We start from the raw sequence: 18,609 nt of genomic DNA, 5'->3' as shown, positions 1-18,609 counted from the left end.
GGCATTGCCTTTCTTTGGGATTGAATGAAAACTGACATTTTCCAGTCCTGTAGCCACTGTTGAGTTTTCCAAATTTGCTGGCATATTGAGTGCAGCACTTTCACAGCATCGTCTTTCAGAATTTGAAACAGCTCAGCTGGAATTCTATCACCTCCACTAGCTTTGTTCGTAGTGATGCTTTCTAAGGCCCACTTGACTTGACCAGATTCCCAGCAGCAGCCCCTATTACTCAAAGCCTGGATGAATTATTCATATTAGTGAATCCCAAGATGTTTGTCCTGTTCTACCTTGCCTTTTCTGTGAAAAACATAAGAAAGGTTCTGACCCTAGGCTTTTTAGCTGATTTGTTCTGCCTCCCGACTGACACTGGTGCTTCCCCCTGTGGCCCTTCATGACACTTTGTGCTCTTCATTTCTAAAAGAACTGCCGCATTAAACTTTTCTTTCAGTGGTGTTCTCTCTGTATCATTACTTACCTGTATAAATTTGACCTAGGCATAAATTACTGAAAGACTTAGTGTTTCAGCTTTCTATTCCTAACTGTCTTTATTCACCTTTGTTTTTGCAAATGTAATTTACAAATGTATTCAATTCAAGGTTGGCAGTCTTTCTTTTTTTGTCCCATCAGTGCTTTACATTGTCCCACTGGCATCTGACTCGCATTGTTACCAAAGAACTCAGCTGTCATCGTTATCTTTGCTCCTTTGCATAGAACATTTTATTTTTCTAATTTTTAAACTTCTGGCTGTTTTTAAGACATTGTTCATATTATTGGCTTTGAAAGTTTTGTTTATTAATATGTGTCGATATACTTTTCTTCTTTTCTATGGGTTTTATTGAATGTTTTTGATTTGTGACTTTACAGTTTTCATCAAGTTTGGAAAATTGCTATTCATCATTTATTCACATATATTTTCTTTTATTCTATTTTCTCATCTCCTTCAAGGACTCCAATTACATGTATATTGGACCGTTTGGAGTTGTCATTCGGCTCACTGACCCTTTCTAAACCAAGATTTTAGATTCCTTTTCTGATACAAACAAGTTCTTTTTTCAGTTATTTTTGATAGAAACTATCCCCAACCTCATCATGTTTTTGTAATTCCTGTATTACTCTATTCAATTTTGCTGTCATGCTCAGAGACAAAACTCAGGGACAATTTTTTCTTGCATCTCTAAGTGAAAGTGTTAGCAAGGAGACAGAAATTACTCTACTCCAGATCTATCAAATAAATGCATTCTTTTTTTAATTAAAAAATCTTTTTTGTCTATATAGGTGTTTCATTTTGAAGTGTTTCTATTGCTATGTGTTAACATTCACTACTTTTTTCCTCTACAATGTCTCAGTTCAGTTCAGTTCAGTTGCTCAGTCGTGTCCGACTCTTTGCGACCCCATGAATCGCAGCACGCCAGGCCTCCCTGTCCATCACCATCTCCCGGAGTTCACTCAGACTCACGTCCATCGAGTCAGTGATGCCATCCAGCCATCTCTTCCTCTGTTGTCCCCTTCTCCTCCTGCCCCCAATCCCTCCCAGCATCAGAGTCTTTTCCAATGAGTCAACTCTTCGCATCAGGTGGCCAAAGTACTGGAGTTTCAGCTTTAGCATCATTCCTTCCAAAGAAATCCCAGGACTGATCTCCTTCAGAATGGACTGGTTGGATCTCCTTGCAGTCCAAGGGACTCTCAAGAGTCTTCTGCAACACCACAGTTCAAAAGCATCAATTCTTCAGCGCTCAGCCTTCTTTACAGTCCAACTCTCACATCCATACATGACCACAGGAGAAACCATAGCCTTGGCTAGACGGAACTTAGTCAGCAAAGCAATGTCTCTGCTTTTGAATATACTATCTAGGTTGGTCATAACTTTTCTTCCAAGGAGTAAGAATCAAATTTCACTGCTATGGACTGAATGCTTATCCAACATTCACATGTTGAAAACCCAGTGTGATGGTATTAGGAAATGGGAACTTGGAAGATAATAGATTTAGGTAAGCTTATGCAGATGACACCACCCTTATGGCAGAAAGTGAAGAGGAACTAAAAAGCCTCTTGATGAAAGTAAAAGAGGAGAGTGAAAAAGTTGGCTTAAAGCTCAACATTTAGAAAACTAAGATCATGGCATCTGGTCCCATCACTTCATGGGAAATAGATGGGGAAACAGTGGAAACAGTGTCAGACTTTATTTTTCTGGGCTCCAAAATCACTGCAGATGGTGACTGCACCCATGAAATTAAAAGACGCTTACTCCTTGGAAGGACAGTTATGACCAACCTAGATAGCATATTCAAAAGCAGAGACATTACTTTGTCAACTAATGTCCGTCTAGTCAAGGCTATGGTTTTTCCAGTAGTCATGTATGGATGTGAGAGTTGGACTGTGAAGAAGGCTGAGCGCTGAAGAATTGATGCTTTTGAACTGTGGTGTTGGAGAAGACTCTTGAGAATCCCTTGGACTGCAAGGAGATCCAACCAGTCCATTCTGAAGGAGATCAACCCTGGGATTTCTTTGGAAGGAATGATGCTAAAGCTGAAACTCCAGTACTCTGGCCACCTGATGCAAAGAGTTGACTCATTGGAAAAGACTTGATGCTGGGAGGGATTGGGGGCAGGAGGAGAAGGGGACGACTGAGGATGAGATGGCTGGATGGCATCACTGACTCAATGGACATGAGTCTGAGTGAACTCCGGGAGTTGGTGATGGATAGGGAGGCCTGGCGTGCTGCGATTCATGGGGTCACAAAGAGTCGGACATGACTGAGCGACTGAACTGAACTGAACTGATACCAGTAGCTTCCTTATCATGTGTTTAATACCCTTATGAGAAGAGACCAGAGATCTAATCTAGTTCTCTCTCTCCATCATATGAGAATACAACCAGAAGACTGGTTCTCTCACCAATCTTTGAATGGTGAATCTGCTGGCACTTTGATTTCAGTCTTGCCAGCCTCTAAAACTGTGAGAAATAAGTATCTGCTGTCTAAGACACCCAACATATGGTAATTTGTTATAGCAGCTCAAATTAAGATACCCATCTAATGTATATTTTATCTCAGACATTACAAATTTATTCTTTAGAATTTAATTTTTTAAAAAATATCTCCATGTTAATATTTATCATTTGAATATATGGGATATGCATACGTGTCTCCATTATAATTGATATATTTAATTTACATTATAGTACACTTGATTATTGGAAAAGGCAATGGCACCTCACTCCAGTACTCTTGCCTGGGAAATCCCATGGATGGAGGAGCCTGGTAGGCTGCAGTCCATGGGGTCGCTAAGAGTCGGACACGACTGAACAACTTCACTTTCACTTTTCACTTTCATGCATTGGTGAAGGAAATGGCAACCCACTCCAGTGTTCTTGCCTGGGGAATCCCAGGGACGGGGGAGCCTGATGGGCTGCCGTCTATGGGGTAGCACAGAGTCGGACACGACTGAGGCGACTTAGCAGCAACAGCAGCATGCTTGATTATAATTTAAGTTTAATTGTTGTAATGTATATGTCTGAAAATTCTAAATCCATATCAATACTGGATTTTAAAAAAATATTTATTTTTTACTTGGTAGAAAATTGTTTTACAATTTTGTGTTGGTTTCTGCTGTACAAGAGCATCAGTTGCTGTTTTCTCCCCTAATTCCACCCATCTAGGTCATCACAAAATGTCAGGCTGGGCTCCTTGTGCTATTTAGCAACTTCCCACCATCTGTTTTATACATGATAGTGTATATATGTCAACGTTATTTCTTAATTCATCCCACCCTCACCTTTTACTTCTATGTCCCTGAGTCTGTTGTCTACTAGGTTCATCAGTACCATTTTTCTGGATTCCATATATGATATTTGTTTTTCTCTTTCTGACATACGTAAGTCTGTGTAAGAGTCTAGGTTCATCCACCTCACTACATCTGACTCAAATTCTGACCTACCTGCTAGATTAATGGAAATAAAAACAAAAATAAAAAATGAAAACTAATAAAACTTAAAAGCTTTTGCACAGCAAAGGAAACTATAAACAAGATAAAAAGACAACCCTCAGAATGGGAGAAAATAGTTGCAAATGAAGCAACAGACAAACGGTTAATCTCTAAAATATATAAGCAGCTCATATGATTCAATATCAGAAAAAAAAAAAAAAACCCAGTGAAAAATGTGCAGAAGACTTAAACCAATATTTTCCCAAAGAAAACATGAGTGAGTGAAGTTGCTCAGTCATGTCCGACTCTTTGCAACCCCATGAACTGTAGCCTACCAGGCTTCTCAGTCCATGGAATTTTCCAGGCAAGACTACTGGAGTGGGTTGCCCTTTGCTTCTCCAGAGGATCTTCATGACCCAGGGATTGAACCCGTGTCTCCCGCATTGCAGGCAGACGCTTTACCATCTGAGCCACCGGGGAAGCCCAAAAGAAGACATACAGATGGCCCATAAGCACATTAAAAGATGCTCAACATCACTCATTATTCAGAGAAATGCAAATCAAACTAAAATGAGGTATATCACTTCACAACAGTTAGAATGGCCATCATCAAAAAATCTATAAACATTGAATGCTGGGAAAGTTGTGAAGAAAAGAGAACCTTCCTGCTCTGTTGATGGAAATGTAAACTGATATAGCCATTGTGGAAAACAGTATGGAGATTCCTTAAAACACTAGGAATAAATCTACCATGAAAAGTGAAAGTGTTAGTTGCTCAGTCGTGTCTGACTCTTTGCAACCCCAAGGAATGTAGCCTGCCAGGCTCCTCTGTCCATGGAATGGTCCAGGCAAGATTACTGGAGTGGATAGACATGCCTTTCTCCAGGGGATTTTCACAACACAGGAATCAAACCCAGGTCTCCTGCATTGGAGGCAGATTCTTTACCATCTGAGCCACCAGGGAAGCCTCAATCTACCAGGGAAGCCTCAGATCTACCGTAGAGTCAGCAATCATACTACTGGGCATATACCCTGAGAAAAATCACAATTCTAAAAGATACATGTACCTCAATGTTCATTGCAGCAATATTTACAACAGCCAGGACATGAAGCAGTCTAGATGTCTATGGAGAGATGAATAGATAAAGAAGTGGCACATTTATACAATGAAATATTATGTAGCCCTAAAATGAATTGGCTTTAATTGATTGATTTTTCTTATAAAAAACTGTTCTTATTTTCCGCTTGCTCGCAATCCCCATAATCTTTGACTGAATGCTAGATGTTTTACCTTGTTGGGTGTTGGGTAATTTCGTATTCCTATAAACATTCTTGAGTTCTGCTCTAGGATGCAGTTAAGTTACTTGGAAACAGTTTGACCTTTCTGCATCTTGCTTTTCATATTTGTCAGGCAAGGCCAGAGCACGATCTAAGGCTTATTGTTTCCCACAACTGAGGTAAGACTCTTCTAAGTACTCAACCTAATAATGAATTAGGAAATTTTCCAGTCTGACAATGTGAAGCAAGAACAATTTCCAACCACGTGTGATGCTGGATATTGTTCCCTCTAAGCCTTTCAGGTGGTTCTTTGCCTGGCATTGAGTAAGTTCTTCACACCTGTGCTGATGAGTATTGTGCTAAACGCTTCAAGGGAGGCCTCCAGGGGATTTCTGGAATTCTCTCGTTTAGCAATCTACAATACAGTCCCTATTCTGTGAACTCTCTATGCGTTAATCTCTCCAGACCTTCATCACTTTGTCCTTGGCTCAGAAAATCAGCCATGCTTTGCCTGTCTGCCCCGCATTGAGCCGCAACCTGGACAATCTCTCAAGGCAGTAAGCTGAGACACTAGAAGGATTCACTGTTTTGTTTCCTGTCTCTTAGACATTCCTGCCAGAGAGGGCAATGGCACCCCACTCCAGTACTCTTGCCTGGAAAATCCCATGGACGGAGGAGCCTGGAGTGTTCTTGCCTGGAGAATCCCAGGGATGGGGAGCCTGGTGGGCTGCCGTCTATGGGGTCGCACAGAGTCAGACATGACTGAGGCGACTTAGGAGTAGCAGCAGCAGCAGCAGCAGGCATTCCTGCTCTCCTGCTTGACATTCAATATCATTGGAGACCGTTGGCTTTTTTCTTTCATCTGGATTTTTAGAGTACTTCAGACTAGTCAAGTAAATGTGTTTTTTGTTACTTTTTCTTGGTTAGAAGCAAAAGTCTTAACTTCCTCCTAGCGTAACTTGTACTAATGCTCCTCTTTACATACAACTGCCCTGTTATCTCTCTTCTTTTCTCTGGCTTCAATTATACCACGAGCTTCTTTTACGGAATTCCATCAAATACAGTGCTCTGTCCTTAGTTTCTTTCAACCAAATTTTTTCTTTCCTTGTCGTTTGTCTCTTCAAGAGTAAAATTCTTACCTGCGTGCATGCTCAGTCATGTCTAACTCTTTGTGACTCCATGGGCTATGGCCCCCAGGCTCCATTATCTATGGAATTTTCCAGGCAAAAATACAGGAGTGGGTTGCCCTTTCCTACTCCAAGGGATCTTCCTAACCCAGGGATTGAGCCTAGGACTCTTGAGTCTCTTGCATTGGCAGGCGGATTCTTTACCACTGTGCTACCTGAGAAGACCAAAATTCTTACTTATCTAGTCCCAATTCTCTACTTTTCTTATTGCTTACCCTGTTGGCAAGTTAATGCATTAATTAAGACAGTCTCTTCTTCATTTATTCTTTGTGTGTGTGCACAAAGGAGAGCTTATATGTACTTGATATAAAGTTATGTGATCCAATATCCGTCAGTTCAGTTCAGTCTCTCAGTTGTGTCCGACTCTTTACGACACCATGGACTACAGAATGGCAGGCCTCCCTGTCCATCGCCAAATCCCGGAGTTTACTCAGACTCATGTCCATTGGGTCAGTGATGCCATCCAACCATCTCATCCTCTGTTGTCCCCATCTCCTCCTGCCTTCAATCTTTCCCAGCATCAGGGTCTTTTCAAATGAGTTAGTTCTTTGCATCAGGTGGCCAAAGTACTGGAGTTCCAAAGTATTGGAGTGAGCCAATATAAATACCTACTGTTTCTGCTACATGTGTCATACTACCTAAGGATTATTAGCATGGGGGTGCCATCTTTTAGGAAACTTGTGTGAAGAGTGAGAAACCTTCATGTTTCTTCATTTTTCTGACATTATGCTAATTTTTGTAATTCATAGGCTGGATGAGCACAAGCTGGAATCAAGATTGCTGGGAGAAATATCAATAACCTCACATATGCAGATGACACCACACATATGGCAGAAAGTGAAGAACTAGAGAGCCTCTTGATGAAAGTGAAAGAAGAGAGTGGAAAAGTTGGCTTAAAGCTCAACATTCAGAAAACAAAGATCATGGCATCTAGTCCCATCACAAATAGATGGGGAAACAGTGGAAACAGTGGCTGACTTTATTTTTCTTGGCTCCAAAATCACTGCAGATGGTGACCGCAGCCATGAAATTAAAAAAAGACACTTACTCCTTGGAAGGAAAGTTATGACCAACCTAGACAACATATTAAACAGGAGAGACATTACTTTGTCAACAAAGGTCTGTCTAGACAAGGCTATGGTTTTTCCAATGGTCATGTATGGATGTAGGAGTTGGACTATAAAGAAAGTTGAGCACTGAAGAATTGATGCTTTTGAACTGTGGTGTTGGAGAAGACTCTTGAGAATCCCTTGGTCTGCAAGGAGATCCAACCAGTCCATCCTAAAGGAGATCAGTCCTGAGTGTTCATTGGAAGGACTGATATTGAAGCTGAAACTCCAATACTTTGGCCACCTGATGCGAAGAGTTGACTCATTTGAAAAGACCCTGATCAAGGGAAAGATTGAGGGCAGGAGGAGAAAGGGATGACAGAGGATGAGATGGTTGGATGGTATCACCGACTCAATGGACATGAGTTTGGGTGGACTCTGGGAGTTGCTGATGCACAGGGAGGCCTGGTGTGCTGCGGTTCATGGTGTCACAAAGAGTCGGACATGACTGAGCGATTGAACTGAACTGATTGTAATTATATAAGCAAAATAGTAATTTACTATACAATGTTACAGTATAGATGTATGAGGTAGACAGTTTTTAAATTGTAAATTGCTAGAATTAAATGACATAATTTAAGAATACTTAGTAGATTAGTTAAATGATGGCATATCCACAAAGTGGAATGGTTTAGAGATTTAAAATAATACTAGAGAAAAAAAAAATTTGATGACATGGGAAAGTGCTCATGATATTATTGAGGGAAAAATGTAGTTAAACTGCTCACATGATATGATTGATATATATTAATATGCCATTGTCATAGAAAATTCTGGAGGAAATTCTAAAAGTTAAACTTGATTAATAGTAAATGTATAGGAGATTTTCTTTTCTTTTGTTCTCACATGTATCCTCTCAACTTTAACAAATATGACAAGAATTACTTTTATTATTATTTCTGTGGTAGAAAAAATGTAAACAAAAATTAACTAAAATTGTTAGCATAGGTTTGCCACAAAGTAAGCATTGAATAATATTAATTGGCTCATTTCTTTAATATCCTCTTTCTCCACTATGTAAGCTGTTGCTTTATTATATACTGCCTTTATTTTTAAATGTATATGTATATATTGTGAATAATATACTATGTATATATTGTGAATAATATACAAGATTATAAATTACTTGAGTACAAGGTTATAGTTCTTTCTACTATTCTTGATTTCAACTAATGTAGTGCTGGACTTCTCATATGGATAAAATATATATATTTGTTGATTATTTGGGATTATTTTTGTTATTTTGTCCTTAATTCTTTTTTCATTGGATAGTGTGGATTGAATAAGAAACTGAATTTCTTTGATATTTTTAACTTTAAAAAAATAATTTGAAAATGTATAAGCATACTTTCTTTTTTAACTTAATCTCACTTCAGAAAGTTGCAAAAACCTCTCAGTTGGGCGTGAATTACTTTTGATTATGTGTGATTATTTATTTTTTTTCTTCCTTTTTTTTTTACACAAGTTATTGGATTTGTGCTTGAAGTCATTCCAGGAATAAGGCTTTTTAAAAATCTATTGACAGAATTCAATTTCTGCCTGCCATAATCCAGATGAAGGGAGGGAAAACACATGAGGAGCTTGCCACTTCATGCAATGACTTCATTCTGCAGCATAAAATCATTACTAACCTCTGCAACACTTAATTAATTGAAATGACTCCAGCAGCGGGATTCTGTGCTGAAGAGGTTCCTAGTAGTTACATGTGACTCATCTTAAACTTAGTTAAAACCTGAAAGGTGCTTAAATATACATCAATGAATGAAAAATGAAGACTCTGTTGAATGTAGTCAATCAGTTGCCTCCTTTTTCTACTTCTCCTGTATCATATTTTTCCTTTGCGATTTTGATTAATTAAGCAATCTATTATTTATTTTAATTAATTAATTAATCTATTTATTTATAGTGTCAAATGGACATTCTAAATACTTTTGGTTAGTATACATAAAGTAACAAATGTTGTTTAGTCTTCCTAACCATACCCCACACAAACTTCAATAAATATTAATTGTTTGGGGATAAAGTCTGAAGAACTTAACCATCCAGTTAAGGCTTTCTTTTCTCTCCCTTGATCTTTGATTTATATCCAACACTGTTTATTACCATCAGTTTGGTCAACTGTCTCTTTAGCACAGATATTCCTCAAATGCTTAAAATTAGTTGGAAATCATGGTGGTTCTCGAATTGAATACTTGAATAAAAGAAGAAAAAGCAGTCCTTGCCTTCAAGGAATTCAAAGAGATAAGAAATAAAGAGTGGATTTTTATAGCACAGGAGGTGAGTTCTGTGGGTGAGGAATGTGTGCAGCTCACTGTCAAAACTCAGAAAAGTGACAAATAACTAAGATTTTGGCAGTGGTGGCACATACGAAATCTGATAAGATTTTGTCATTTTGCTTGATCAGTGCAAGCAGCTATAACAAGTACATGAAGGTGAATGTAAACTCTTAGCTATGAAGGCAGACTTGATTCTTCAAGCATGTAGAAGGCATCATAGTTTGTAAACTCATAGCATGAAATACAATCTTTTTGTGTTCTCTTCTAATTCTCAGTATTTCATTAATTCTAGAAGATAAACTGTTTTTGTTCAGTTGGTTGTGTCTGACTCTTTGTGACCCCATGGACTGCAGCACACCTGTCCATCACCAGCTCCCGGAGCTTGCTGAAACTCATGTCCGTAGAGTTGGTGATGCCATCCAACCATCTGATCTTCTGTCGTCCCCTTCTCTTCCTACCTTCAGTCTTTCCCAGCATCAGGGTCTTTTCCAATGAGTCGGTTCTTCACATCAGGTGGCCAAAGTATTGGAGTTTCAGCTTCAGTATCAGTCCATCCAAAGAATATTCAGGACTGATTTCCTTTAGGATGTACTGCTTGGATCTCACAAGAGACCCTTAAGAATCTTCTCCAACACCACGATTCAAAAGAAACAATTCTTTTGTGCTCAGCTTTCTTTATAGTCCAACTCTCACATCCATACATGACTAATGGAAAAACCATAGCTTTGACTAGATGGACATTTGTCGGCAAAACACTGTCTCGGCTTTTTAATATGCTGTCTAGTTTGGTCATAGCTTTTCTTTCAAAGAGCAAGTGTCTTTTAATTTCATGGCTGCAGTCACCATCTGCAGTGATTTTGGAGCCCATGAAAATAAAGTCTGTCACTGTTTCCATTGTTTCCCCATCTATTTGCCATGAGGTGATGGGACCAGATGCCATGATCTTAGTTTTTTGAATGTTGAGTGTTAAACCCATCTTATTGGGGCTTCTTCTTTGCCCTTGTACATGGGGTATCATTTTTTGGTGGGATCCAACATTCTCCTGTTGATGGTTTTTCATCAGCGAGTTGTAATTTTGGAGTTCTTACAGAAGATGAGCACATGTCCTGCTACTCCAGCATCTTAGTATGGTACAGATATAACTGGAGAGACTCAATTGCACAGTATAGCTAAAAAGTTCCAAGATTGCATGGTCATACTTGATTAACATAAAGTTCAACCCATATTTGAGATGCCAAATAAAAGGAATATGGGACTTAGAATCAATTTTTTTTAACTGAGTTTGTATTAATTAGTGTGATCTTGATTTGAGACATAGATTCAGTTGCCTAGAAAGATCAGAATATCAAGGTTGATGGTCTCAGTGGGTTTTAAATCTAGCTCTGAATTTGTTTCTCTCTGTATACATTTCAGAAGTATTGATGCAAAGTACGACTGTGGTCCTTTTTAGTCAGTCTTTAATATGTGGTTGTATTAAGCCAAGAGAACAGAATCTAAAGCAATAATAGCTCTATCTTTCTGGCAACAGTTGTCCCAGACAATGAGTTAAAATAATGGTGCTCACTGAGGTCCGTGTAAGTACCATGCAGTGACTAAGGGGCTCAGAAGGAAGACAACTATGGAAGGGAACAAACAGAGCAAAGCAAAAATGCTTCTAAAAGAACTCAGAGTTGATTTGTATTATGTTTAATTCAAATAATATTTACATATTATACCGAAGGAAGTGGTGAGCAATAAAATGAAGAGATGATGGGTATATTCCAACCATTCTGATAACATAGCCATTTAGAGTGGTTTAAGTAATTTTTAAAATTATAATAGTAATATGAGAGCATCACAGAATCTTTGAGAAGCCAAATTTTTCTTTTTTTTTTTTCTTGGATCATTAACCCACCAACACAATCACTATTCATTTGTGTTTATCATCTGAAAAAAATATTTATCATAGGCATATGTCTTTTATAATGGCAATCATGGTATACATAACAACTTCATTTTGTTCTTTTTTCACATTTAATTATATAAGCATGCTTTCAAAGATGCTAAATTGCTTTCATAATTACATGTTTAAATTCTACATGATATTCACTTTACTCATCCCATTTTGTTGGGTTTGAGATTGAAGGTATAAGTTTTTGTCACTTTTTTGTTTTTAAAAAATAACATCATTGTGTTGCACATATAGGTTTTATCCAAAATTGTGGGTAGTTACTCAGGATAGACTCTCAGAAATATATGTTTTATGCTAAAGGGTATGAATATTTTACAACCATTTCTAGTATACCTTGCTAAAATAATGTGTGAAAAGAATTGTTGGTTTCGAATGTATTTATATATGTGTTTTACTTATAGCACAAATGTTTCACAGTAAAATTTCAGAAAAAACTGAAATTAAAACCATTATCAAAGCTAACGTACAATAATAGTAAAGATAGAGGAGAAACATATACGCAACAAAGCAAGACAAGGATGGTTTAGCAGAAAGCAAGTAAATGATCAAAGACTACTGTAGCTGTCTCAAAAGGACTCGAAAATCTATCCTGAGGAGGCTAAAAATAGGGCAATTTGAGCATTTATGAAGCTCTTCAAGTTCTTTTCTGGATCAGGATCCAGTCCAAGTTTACTCACTTTATTTCCTTATCATGTCTCCTTTAAACTTTGGATGCTTTTGAGGTGCCCTGGCTGATAACTCCATAACTTTTCTTTAAAATAAAAATAAATACATTGATTAAAACATCTTTTGAGAATTTAGAATTTGATGCATAAAAGTCCCTTTGGAAATTTGACAATGGAGAGTTGGATAACAGCTGTGCTGAGGACTAGCTTTTTAGCGTCTGAGATAAACACCATTGACTGCCTTAGATGGTCTGTCCTAGTTAATCTGATCTGCCCAGTATTTTACTATGTTGCATATTATAATAAAGAATTATGCTTAGCAGCATATCAGTATCTTCTCCTTAGTAATCCAAATTGCTCTGGATTTGTCCTAGTGATATGGGAGACATAGATGGTATTCTTGCTGGGTCCTCTGTTCTGTGCTACGCTCTTTGTTTTTTTCACCAGCATCTCAGAGGGATGCTGAAGACTGTAGAACCTGCCATGCTGGTATGTGTGGTTCTCAAATTTTAGTGTGATCAGGGTCAGCTAGGCATCTTATTAGAACACAGATTGCTGGACCTCATGTCCAGAGACTGTTCAGTTCAGTCCCTCAGTCGTGTCCGACTCTTTGCGACCCTATGACTGCAGCCCACCAGGCTTCCCTGTCCTTCACCAACTCCCAGAGCTTGGTCAAACTCATGTCCATCAAGAGGTGATGCCATCCAACCATCCCATCCTCTGTCGTCCCCTTCTCCTCCTGCCTTCAATCTTGCCCAGAATTAAGGTCTTTTCCGGTGAGTCAGTTCTTCACATCAGGTGGCTAAAGTATTGGAGTTTCAGCTTCAGCATCAGTCTTTCCAATAAATATTCAGTACTGATTTCCTTGAGGATGGACTGGTTGGATCTCCTTGCAGTCCAAGGGACTCTCAAGAGTCTTCTCCAACACTAGAGTTCAAAAGCATCAATTCTTCAGCACTCAGCTTTCTTTATAGTCCAGTCCTCACATTCATACATGATTACTGGACAAACCAAAGTTTTGACTGGGCAGACCTTTGTTGGCAAAGTAACGTGTCTGCTTTTTAATATGCTGTCTAGGTTGGCCATAGCTGGTTCAGTAGAAGTGTGGTGACCTAGAAAGCCTATTGCAGAGAGTGTGCATGCATGTCTGACTCTTTGCAACCCTATGGACTATAGCCTGCCAGGCTCCTCTGTTCATGGGATTGTCCAGGCAAGGATACTGGAGTGGGTTGCTATGCCCTCCTCCAAGGAATCTTCTGGATCCTGGGATCAAACCTGTGTCTCTTATGTCTCCTGCATTGGCAGGTGGGTGCTTTACCACTAGCGCCATCTGAGGAGAGTGTAGCTCCCCTGACAAGATGAGGCTAATTTGTGCATACTTGTGTAAATGCCCCCATTCAGGAATGTGTTTTCTAACAAGTTCCCAAGGAAAGCTGATGCTGTCATTCCTGGGACCACCTCTAAGCACCACAGTAATTTTTTTGTTTGTTTTGTTTAGTCACAAGTTGTGTCCAACTCTTTGTGACCCCACGGACTACCAGGCTTCCTTTGTCCATGGAATTTTCCAGGCAAGAATACTGAGGTGGTTTGCTATTTCCTTCTCCAGGGATTCTTCCTGACCCAGGGATCAAACCCTCATCTCTGACATCTTCTGCACCGGCAGGTGGATTCTTTACCACTGAGCCACCTGGGAAGCCAAGCAAAAGCAATGAAGTGGAACAAATAGCCTTAAGTCGAATAAACCTGACAAACTCCACCATTTACAATTTACATGATCTTAGAATTCCATTCCCAGGGGCAAAGGGATGTGAACTTTGTTGAGAATCTTATAAAGAGTCAAGAAAGTGAAGTTTCTAAATCTCATGGTTATCTGAGGGTGATCAATACTTACGCTGCCTATTGACTTTGCACTCAACCTGGGGCTACCTTGGGCATGATCTCCAGAATTCACTCTGAAACTGGAACATTTATAATGATCTTATATTATAATCTGGGTTTTTAAATTTACATTTATTTATTTAAATTGGAGGCTAATTACTTTACAATAGTGTATTGGTTCTGCCACACATCGACATGAATCTGCCATGGGCGTACACATGTTCCCCATCCTGAACCCCCCTCCCACCTCCCTCCCCGTACCATCCCTCCAGGTCATCCCAGTGCATCAGCCCCAGGGATCCTGTATCGAACCTGGACTGGCGATTCATTTCTTCTATGATATTATACATGTTTCCATGACATTCCCCCCAATCATCCCACCCTTTCCCTCTCCCACAGAGTCCAAAAGACTGTTCTATATACCTCTGTGTCTCTTTTGCTGTCTCACATACAGGGTCATCATTGCCATCTTTCTAAATTCCATATATATGCGTTAGTATACTGTATTGGTGTTTTTCTTCCTGGCTTACTTCATTCTGTATAATGGGCTCCAAAAACTGATAGTCCAGAAGTACAGTCAACTCCCCAACCACATTAGTTTCCAAGATCGCTTACTCCAGGGCCCCTGCCAAAACTTAGGCCAAGTTCATGTTTAGGGGTTTCTGAAAAACCTCCAAATATCCCCCCTCCCCAAATGCAGAGTCACAAGTTCAGGCTTAAGGAAGCCATATAGACACTCTCAGGTCTCTTAATTGAATGCAGGCAGTTGACATTTGGCCACTGCATTATAACGGAGGGTAAGCAGTGGTCACTCCTCATAACATTTGGTCTTGAAATCAACTGCAATGAAATTGTCCTCTTGCCTGTGTGCCTTTTAAGTCTCTCAGTGAGTACTTGGAGTTTTAGGTCCGATAGTCCCTTTGGTTTTTCAAAAGTTGTAGAATCACCCACCAAGCTCAAACAATAACATGTTTGCAGTAACATAACATCCTTCTCCACTTTCAAAACCCTCCTCCATACCCACCTGTTCTTCAAAGCGCTTGCTCTTGCAATAACCACCTAACTCTCCGTGTACACCTACCCTGCATCCGTCTCTATTGTTTTGGCCTGTGCAGTCCAATGTCACACCTTTCATCTGTAAGTTCCCTGTTGAGAGCTTTCGTTCCTTGGGCACACTATAATACCTCTTCCATAGCTCAGGGCATATAGCTGCTGTGCATAATAACAGTGATCTTAATGAGAACCAACAGTAAATAACAAACACGACAACAGATACAATATCGTATGACAACGTGGATCACAAAACCAGCCTGGCAATCAGAGTCCTTTGGGACTCTTCCGAAGCACTTTGTGAGAAGTAGCAGCAGCGGACTCTCTGCAGGCTCTCCACTGGGCCTGCCGGAGAGGTCCCTGACCTATTCCGTGATGTGGCAGAAATGCTTGGCTCTGCAGAAGACAAATGCAAGGCCACACTCTCTGTTCGGGAATGCTCTGGACTCAGTGCTATAAATAATAATAAAGATAAATAATAAAAAAAGTGAAATGTTTTAAATGAAAGGTGATGCACTGTGAACTTAACACACTGGCCCTTTAGCCTTTCTGTTAACAAGGTAATCTGATTGCCATTGATTTTTTTCACCTCTGTTACTAAGAAGGTGATGAAATGGTGTCCACACAGATGTATTGAATCAGATACTAAACAAAGAGCAACATAAAGAACTATTATCAGCAACCTTGCTTTCAGCCTGCTGATTATGACATTACTGGAAAGACAAGGTCTGGGTGACTTAAAAAATAAAGCAGGGGGAGGGGTATAGATAAAAGGAATGAAAGCAGGTAAGTTTCTTCTGAAGAGATGTGTGTTAATTTCAAAAGAATTTCACAAAGAGCTCTTTCTCTGCTCCATAGGTTTAAAAGGGACCATTTCTACTTCTGCAGTTCACTGATAGGCATTCTAGTATGATCTAATTAACTATTTTTATTATGCCATGGAGAAAATAGTATGATGGAGATATCACTAATACACATGTTTTTGCTGTATAAACTGTGATTGGGTATTGTGCAGAAAGAATTGTTTAACAGCCTTTTGGGGAATCTCAAAGGAGCCCCCAAGAGTAAGACTCTTAAATACTTGGAGAGAAAGACTACATTTCCGACCTGTCAATGAACCTTTTACGTGCTCTGTGATGACTGATTAAAAGACCTGACTTGAAATGTATGACAAGAATGAAATAAGTTTATGAATGCTAACTTCATGGCTTATGCTGAATTAGTTTCCTAATCGCAAATATGTCCAGGTTTTCTTTCTTTCTTTTTTTTTTTTGCATTTTCCTCAGCCTAGTTGCCAAAGTCCATGATAAAGATATGTAAGCAACTTTCATATGTGTGAACATATGCTTTTGCCTAGATAAGAATGTCTCTGTTATCTTATGACCTTCGATGACGTATGTTTCTATGGTAATATCTCATATGGCATTTTCTCAAGGGCAGTGCTCCAATTCCTCTGCCCTGCCCAAGATTGGCAGCCATTGCTAATTGACTGTGAAAGTGGAAAACGCAGTGGTGTGAAGAGATCTCTTTTGGAAACTCCAGTCCAGTTTGGGAAAGGTAGTCAACTGAGGCGGAACAAGTTCAACCATGCTCTCAGCCCATATGGTGGTTCTAAAACCATGTAGAATAATTCACAAAGAAAACCACAGGTCACCACAATTGACAATGATAATTTCAACTGGTAGATTGAATGCCTCAGTGAAAATAGTAAAATTAAATTTGTTGGCCCTCACACATCATTCTTTTCAGCCTCTAACAAACAAGGGTCTTGAGAGAAATCAGGCCTGGCAATAGAGAAAAATGTAAAAAGAGGTGCAATAAGTTAGATGATAAATTCCAAATAGGGTGGAAATGTATCAAGAGGAACACTGGAGAAATAAAAAACAGATAATTTGTAAAGTCAGGGTAAAAGCAGAACACCCTTCTTACATTTGACTTTTTCTTTTCTTTCTTTTTTCTGCATGATGCACCAAAAAGGTAAAGACTTCTTGTGCTTCGTTGAAATGTATTCAGGTGCAGCCAATACTGTAGAAGGTGGAAGGTTTTTGAAAAGTAGTGGAAAAGTAGTCAAACGGGAACCTCTTCTCTTTGAGGAATTGTTAAAGAGATTGCTGGATCCCATTCCCAGAGGTTTAGATTTGCATTTCTATCAAGGTCTCAGATGGGACCAATGCTGTTGGCTGTAGAAATATCTTTGGGGCATCCTTGAGCTTAAAGATTTTTGACAGGGAAAATGTCTTTGAGGTCTATCAATATGGTAGATATCCAAACAGCAGAGGTTTGCTTTGAAGTATCAGCATTACCACTTTCTAACTTGTGAACTTGGATAACTAATATTGAATCTCAGTGTCCTCATCTGCAAAATTCAAATGTGTGTGTGCTCAGTTGCTAAGCCATGTCCGACTCTTTGCTACTCCAAGGATTTGTAGCCCACCAGGCTCCTCTGTGCATGGGGTTTTCTAGACAAGAATACTGGAGTGGGCTGCCATTTCCTCCTCCAGGGGATCTTTCCCACCCAAGGATTGAATCCACACCTCCTGCATCTCCTTTACTGGCAAGCAAATTCTTTACCACTGAGCCACCTGGGAAGCTTCCCAAATTCAAATACTGTATATACAAATTAAATGAGATAACTTAGAAAACTTAGGAGATCAACCCTGGGATTTCTTTGGAAGGAATAATGCTAAAGCTGAAACTCCAGTACTTGGGCCACCTGATGCGAAGAGTTGACTCATTGGAAAAGACTCTGATGCTGGGAGGGATTGGGGGCAGGAGGAGAAGGGGACGACAGAGGATGAGATGGCTGGATGGCATCACGGACTCGATGGACATGAGTCTGAGTGAACTCCGGGAGATGGTAATGAACAGGGAGGCCTGGCATGCTGCGATTCATGCGGTCGCAAAGAGTCAGACACGACTGAGTGACTGAACTGAACTGAACTTAGAAAAAGCAGCATACTCTAAATCTAGCAAATGCATATTAAGATATGCTTCCTTTAATTTCTTTGACTGAATTGCGGAGGAGCCTCGTAGGCTGCAGTCCACGCTAAGGGTCAGACACGACTGAACGACTTCACTTTCACTTTTCACTTTCATGCATTGGAGAAGGAAATGGCAACCCACTCCAGTGTTCTTGCCTGAAGAACCCCAGGGACGGGGGAGCCTGGTGGGCTGCTGTCTATGGGGTCACACAGAGTCGGACACGACTGAAGTGACTTAGCAGCAGCAGCTTTGGGGGAGGAATTGGAGTCCAAGGCAAAGAACTGGTATTAGTGGTTTCCATCACAATACA

This window comes from Ovis aries, chromosome 18 (genome assembly GCF_016772045.2).
Source record: "Ovis aries strain OAR_USU_Benz2616 breed Rambouillet chromosome 18, ARS-UI_Ramb_v3.0, whole genome shotgun sequence".
In the NCBI taxonomy this organism is placed as follows: domain Eukaryota; kingdom Metazoa; phylum Chordata; class Mammalia; order Artiodactyla; family Bovidae; genus Ovis; species Ovis aries.
This window is presented reverse-complemented; position numbering follows the sequence as displayed.